Consider the following 7,931-nt stretch of genomic DNA (forward strand, 5'->3'; position numbering starts at 1 on the left):
TAGCAATTCTTTACTTGCCACTGACTATGATATACTTGAGTGGTCAAGGAACAAAAACCTCACCAAAATGCACAAATGTTTCTGTTGCATTAGGATTCTGTCAGAAAGCTCCAGTATGTAAGATAGCATTCAAATCAGGGGAGTCGCTGCTTGGAACACATGAAACATCAGGAAGAAATGGGCAGATTTCCATTCGAATGCATTCTTTGACATTCCGAAAAAGGAGACGCGAATGAATGTTTCCATCCGCTGGGGTTAGGCCAATATCAGGGATTTGCTCATCAAGATAAGCACTAGGTGGCGCTCCATTGTCCTGTCAACCATCGCAGAAGAAGAGGATGAGGTGAGGTGATGTAATCAAAAGTGCCAATCAAACAAACATGGATATAAACAAAGGAAAACAAAACAGACAGCTGTAACATCAGGAGTTAACTCTCCATTTCTGCTATGTCCCCTTTGAAGGGTACAGGGAACTGACCGCCCATCACCAGGCTGGAGAAGACATCATTTACTGGTGTCATCTGTTTTTAGTTTATTTTTCCCACCAATGTGCAGTATTTTCACCTGCACCAACCATAAAACTTATGTGTAATTTTGTGATTATTTAAAAATTTCTAGTGCTCTCTCTTCTTTTATTTGCAAATTGAAAAAGTGCATAAAAGGAGCTGGATGGATTCGCACCTAATGGAAGACGAGAAGTAGGGCTGCTCTTGACTGAGCTCAGCCTGCATGCCTGGCTTCCATCTCTCTGCTAAACACAAACATTATGGAATTAAACCTTCAAACATATGGATTCCCACTTGTCTAACATAAGCAACCACTTTTAACATATGTCTGTGGATAAGTGGAACAAAGCATGTATACATTCAAATACCATCCTTTTCCCCCATTTTCCAACTGAGTGCTGCGGACCCTCGATAGGTGCACATCTCACCTTAGTGCACGAGAGCACAATGTGTCACCCAAGTCAATTTAATCTCCAAACTGCTGTCAGAGAATCTACATAGTGATGGCAAAGCCAGCCTGAGTAGACGCATATACGGTCACAGATTGTGAAAAGGAGACATGACTTGTGCCTCTGAAATGATATGTGGAAGTGACCATGTGGCTTCCTGTGTTTTCTCATCCATCATCATAAGTCACATAATCTATAGGTGTGTACTGTATGTGTGTGTGCGCGCGCGTACAGACGTCTGCTGTGCATTGTGTCTCTGTTTATGTGCTTACAGGTGAGTTATGTCATTTGCAAGGATGAAAGTAAAAAGCGCGCTGATGGGTACCAATTTATTCTCCTGTGCATTTGTGCGTTCTTGCAGAGGAATTCTGTGTGATGAAGGAATTCGTCAGACACAAGAAACGGGCTGGAGACTCAGAGATGATTTACACTGGACACTTTAATGGAGGTCCATAACAGATGTACGAGGTTTGCTGTGGGATGAGGTTGAGTCAGCTCCCCCAAAACATCTGACTCCCTCCCCTCGTAAACAGTCATACTAATAATGGCAGGCACTACCATCTTTATCTAAGATCTTATTCCCAAATACACCATGCTATGCTATGATCACTGTAAGATAAAGTAGAGACTGATTTTAATATGGAAACAAGTGTAGACTAAACATCTGCCTCCAACATGTACTTACAGTAGTTTTTGGGTTTTTTTGGGGTTGTGATTCACGCCCACACCCAAATGTCAGACACATTTCTTTGAACACAAAACCTAAAAGACACGGTCAGATAGGTGGAAAAATAGCCGGCTTTGAGTAAATGTTGGGAAAATGCCGTGCTATACATCGCATCAAAAGAGTATATCCTTTTAGCATAATCCACAACGTCTGTCTGTATTAAATTGACCGTACTGGAAAACTTTTTTTTTTTTTTTTTTTTAGTGATTGTGGGAGAAAATATGTGCATGACATCTGTGTGTGTGTGTGAGTGTGTGTAAGAGAGAGCGAGAGAGACACGCTGCATGTGTTTGTATGCCTCCATCTTTATGAAATATGAATGACGTGAGTCCTCCTCCAGGGCATCGGGGACCACCGTGAGCTGCAGCTAGGAGGGAATTGTTTCCTTTTCCTTTTTATTTTCTGGTTTGGCTCTGAAGCAGAGGAGTTTGTTGAAATGCTGTATGGAATGATTGTCTGTAAACAGTAATGACACTTTTTGCATTTAAACCCTGAAATTATTTCCTAAACCAATCTGACAAACATTCAATAAAAAAGAGGACTTAAACTGGATCCAAAATGAGTTTAATTAAGCCCCAATGCTCAAAAAAGTATTCACATCCATGAATTAAGAGCATGAGTCATCTGGGTGTATCTCTGAGTAAATTACTGCACAGTGTGTGTACCTCATGTCATCCTTATCAAGGGGACGAGGTGTCACATGACCCCTGTAGTACTAACAAACCTCCAACTGCAGCCAGACACGCCAGTGTGCCGTGTTTGGATGAAGTATGTGTGTCATCGTCTTTAATGGGGAAGATGAGAGCTGAGTGGCTAGTATCAGGGCTAATGCTTGCTCCAGATGTGTTGCTTCAGGCAGAGTATCAGTTAACCTGTTACGGGGCCGTATATCACTTGGTCTGCTTCGAAATGGCACTATCAGTGACCTGTGTGAACATCTCTTGTTATTCCATCTGCACATGTCAAGAAGTTCTCCCGATCGCTGATTAATAACCCTAGTCACAGATATGCTAGAGTTTGAAAAACAGAAGTTAGCTTTTTGCACATTTATGCCTTCCCTTGGCTAAGCTATAAATTCTCTTTATGAATCAAGTTCAATCCCAGAGGCAATAATCCCATTTTTAAGTTTCCAGCCACCCACACCATTGTGGCACGAATGGCTGCAATGCAATTACCTCTGTAACCTGCCGTGCCTTTGTTTGTCACTCCATGTGCTCATAATTACAAGTCTAACAATTCCACAAAACCCAGGCCAAGATCTGTTTTGACTTTTTGAAGGGAACGAGAGGTAAACATTGGTCATGTCAAAGTCAATAAAATCAACATTGTATGTCAAGACAAAGCCTTTTCCCAGAACAAAACACACTTGTTTTGGGTCACTTATTTTGACACGCTAGTTTGTATGAGTCTCACACAACCACTATGAAGTGTGAAAGGTTCATCCTGCCATTGCTCAGAAATTCCCTAACCATAATGACCAGATGTGTCAGTGCCACCACAGGAAAAACAACTCTCTCCAGTGTATTTACAAAGGTGTGGCGATAGTCTGACACATCGGTAGAACCCACACTGACAGTAGTTTGAAGCAGGGAGCCAACAACACACTGGAAGCTGAAGACTCCATGGGATGCACGCTCCCACCTTCCCTGATGTATCCTGAGGGCTTTTGCACTTGCACAATGGCACTATTGCAATGCAGACACCACCGACTCCTGGATCAGGGCCTTAAAAACCAAGGACACGTCCCTCAAGTCCAAGCCAAGCTGCATGAAGAGCTCTTGGCAGCGTCTGCTGATCACATTCATCCCCGAACACCAGAGACCTGCAAGGGAATCCACCAGGGGGAACCTTAAGGGCCATCATATGTCATCTTAACTGAGATTTTAACCCTCTAACTCTATTTAGATTCGAGCCAAACCTTTGGCCACTCGCAACTGCAACCAGTGAGAAGCTGGGATATGCTCGTGACCCCACGTATCAGCATGCTGGTGGAGGAAGCTCTCCAGCTGTGGTCACAGTACCTATCAGGCAAGGCACTTTAATTCTTTGGGTTGGTGGATGTTTCCCACAAACATTGGACTTGGTTGTGCTCAATGCTCAGTGCCAGTGGCAAGTGGAGACTCACACTACTGTTTGGACAGATGTTGCAGCAGGAAACCACTGTTTGTTTCCCATTTACAGTGTTTTAAAAAGATTGTTCCAAAAGAAATTAAGCGCTTCTTTCCGTAGCCTTAGACAAGTCTTCCAGCACTTATCTAATAAGACCGTACACTTGGTTTTGGAATAAGCGCACAAAGGAAACATGGTCATTTGATTTGAAGTTGTTGGGGGTTACACATGTAATGAGGCAAAGATTTATGGCGGGGGATTAGTCTGTGAATATGTGCAAGTTCTGGTTTCCACCCATATAGAACTAAGTCTCGGCTGATGCGTTCCAGGAGCTCCAGCCAAACCTCAATCCGTTACAGATCAAAAGTGTGGAAAGGAGCAGGCAAACAATAGTCGGACTCATAGTAGATCCTAGACACTTCAGCCTAGGTCAGTTGACCTCTGACCCATCACAGGGCGAGCTAAGGTCAGTCCTGAGGCCTCATTCACCAGTTGTCTGATTATAATCTCAGAGGCGCTTATCAGCAGCTTTCATGCTTTTGTTTACATTTGCCTCAACTCGTGCATGAAGCCAACATCATTCACTTTGAAGCCTTAAAAGATAATCAGCAACCATCTTTTCTTTCATTCGACATTATGAGCACCACATAATGAAAAGTAGGAATTGGCGAGTGTGGCTGTTTCTTTCAAAGACTCCTGTAAACTCCATGATTCCCAAGTTATCACCGACCAGCGTGGTCCAAATGTGGCTGAGAGAAATTCATACGGTACATGCAAGCTTAATTAGTTCTCGTCAGTGAATAAAACAGAGGTTACAATCAGACCTAGAACAACTGACCACTCGCAGTGCATCCTTGTATACTGGCTTATGTTTGTTGCATCCAGTGAGTGAAGTGTGAAGCAACAGAAGACATTACTCATCCAGTTACCAGTTTTATAAGCTGCTATAAAACTGATTCAAATGTCTGGAAGACATCAACGTAGAGCTCCTCTGATACAACAATATCCCATCAAAGCCCAGTGCTGCATAGAGCTGGACTGTGTTTGAAATTGTGGCCAATTTGTCAAAGGAGTGGTCAGTGTGTCTATAATGTGAATTCCTGGATATAAAATGCGCCTGTGGAATTCCTTGTCGTGATTCCAATTTCAAGAGAATGCGTTAAACCACTTCACATTCACAGTTCAAAGGACTGTGCAAAGAATTCCTCCTAGTAGTAAAAAAATAAACAACAAAGTAAAAAGTGGCTATGTCAACTACACTCTCAAAACTGGGTAACTGTATTTTTGCTTCAGCTCCCTTTTTCACCCCCCCCCCCCATCAACATCTAGTCCCTGTTTTATCATTAGAACTGTAGAAGTGAGGCGTTTTCTATGTTGCACACTCGTGTCACCAGTAGTAGTGAGTGTGTTGAGGTGCAAGTGGTTCACCAGTAATGACCATTTTTATAGAAGTTTAATGCCATCACATTTGAATTGCCTTCCCGGTTTGATGTGTGATGAAAACCATTTAAGTTACACTTGGACTCCACTCTTTGAGTTGCTCTGTTTTCACACTGTGGTTCTTTCTTGGGCCAGACTGGAATTTGTGAAATATATTGTTTCTTTTCATGATTTCTAAAAGTTGCTTAGCAACCACCTATTCAACAGTTTCTGAGCCCAAGGTAATTTGTGTTGAATCAAAACCAGACCGGGTGCAGGCCTGCTTAATTTAGTGGCTTCATTATTCTTCTGTGGAAGCCTCCCCTTTTATTCATTTGCTAACTTTGAGAGGTGCAGCAGCATCAAGGGCTGCAGCCAATTTCTTGCTAAACGCATTCAGGACACTGTCAATTGAGGAGGCAGCAGATGTTATCTGGTTTGTAGCAATATGTGATAAGATGTTTAAGGTCACCTCAGGAGTGAGATGGTGTTTGCATGCTGAAGCTTCTGGAATTTTCCATTAATCACTGAGATAAACCAATGTGTTTTCTCTTCAGGTGACACAGAACAGACCAGCTGGAACTCACCAGCATTTGTGTACATATCTCCAGCAGAACCCTACTGAACCCAGTGAGGCGTCAACCCAGTATTGTCACTAGCGTAAAATAAATGACTCCATCTCTGCTCCATTTAATTTTTTTCCAAGCCCCCACTGATAGGAGGGAATAGACAGATGCCTCTTTCCCAAAAGCTCAAAGATGATGTATGTCCGTGGAGACAAGTCTAATGCTCTGTGTGTGTGCAAAGAAAACAACGACTTCTACATTTTCACTCAGTTGCGTGCCAAGTGATTCCCGATCAACACCTTCTTAACTGTCTGTGTGAGAGTGTACATGTGGGCAGGATGGGTTTTACATGATGAAATACACACGATGGGAAATCATACTGAAATCTCTTTGAAACTCTTCAGTTCTTCCATTTCAACATTGCCTGAAATGGTCTGTTTGCTGGTTATTTATTAGATCATTCGTCAAGGTGTTACCCAGGGCTTAAGAATGTCCTATGTGGACCTGAAGTCGACGTTGTTAATTCAGTTAGTTGAACTGTTGAAAGTGTGTCGATGTTGTGGGAAGCCTTAAGCACCTTTCTAACAGAATATGTCACTGAATCAGACTTGAGTTCAAACAGTCGTGAGTGGTGGTGATCAATCATTTAACAAAGCTTTAAAAGCTGCTTTACGGAACAATTATCTCACTAAACAATTCGTTTCAAATACCAGAGGAAATCCAGTGCAAAAGCAAACATTAACATGTCGCCCTCATGTCTGTGTCCTCGCTCTGTCACTCATTTTCCACTGAAAGTAGCGGCCGTGTGTGTCAGGGCGGGTCCTGTTCACTCATCCATGGACTTGGCTTCGAGTCAGAGGGGGAACTGCTATTTTCCGACAAGCTGAATTGAACATTGGAGCTGTGTCATAAAGAGAGCCACCGGAGGGCAGTCTCGTTACAGGTATGTGTGTGATGCCAAGGATCTATCACTTCACGGATGAGGCAGATGTGAAATAAGCCAGAAAATACATGACTGGATACTGGAATTGTGTCTCACAGGTTTACAACATTTCTCTCTCACTGAGTCTTTGTCAATGGAGTTTGGTTCATTTACTGCACCCAAATAAAACATTCAAGTGTGTAACTACGGTATAGAAAAGGACCAAAATCCCCACCAGATCCTGAAGATACTCAATAGTCCTTTCATTCAAAAATCAAGAATTTATAAATACTGAATCTACTGAATCAAAAACCATAAAAAGGAGAAAACATGAGGCAAATAACAGTCTAATTTTGTGTTTTCATACAATTTGTTTTGTTTTGCTGTTTGAAAAAAGCGATGATGAAAATGAGGTGACCACGGGCAACAAAGATGGCAGTAAAAGCTCAGAGGAGGGTCACTGCATCCTCAAAATCTGTCTCTCCCCAAGACTGTGTAGGATGGTAAAATAAACAAACCTGTGTCCGTCCAGTTTGAGAAGAGACAGGTCTTGACCAACACACGTGCACACACTCCGTAAGAATAAACAGTTCTTGTGTTATCAGAAAAGCCCTGATAAATAGTTTTAATTGTCTCCAATTAAACTGTACATCACTCCGCTACCGACACACTCTCAAGCATCCCGGTGTTCATGCCACCTGGGAACGTACCCGTTTGTTTACTAATGAAAATCTCAGATGCTCTCCCACGTATCACCAGAGCTCTCACCAGAACCTGAAGTAGAAAAGACGACTGGTCAAGGTCAAAGCCTGACCTCTGACCCAAGAATAAAGGTGAACAGAACTAAAGGACTGAAAACGGCCACAAAATGAATCACTCTCTGTTTTACAAAAAGATGGAAAATGTAAAATCTGTTTTAATGTTGATGGATGAGCTTGTGCTTTTCTCCTTCAACCACCAGAGGGCAGTAGTATGACAGGATTCATCTCCAGTTGCAGGACTTTCTTGGTATCTGTCAAGCAACAAGAATTGGATTTTCATTGAATTATGTAGCTACACATATTAGGTATTACGTTTTGTTTTTTTTAAATAGCATTTCAATTTCCATGCATGCCAACAATAAGCTGCATCTTTACTTGCTGTTGTATTCAACAGCTGTTTGAACAGTAGGAGTTTTAATGTGCTATTCACATCAAATTTCCCATCAAGGTTGTAATGGTGATTTTCAGTACT

Source organism: Aulostomus chinensis, chromosome 7 (genome assembly GCF_037954235.1).
Source record: "Aulostomus chinensis isolate RoL2024-O1b breed Wild chromosome 7, RoL_Achi_v1.0, whole genome shotgun sequence".
NCBI lineage: Eukaryota > Metazoa > Chordata > Actinopteri > Syngnathiformes > Aulostomidae > Aulostomus > Aulostomus chinensis.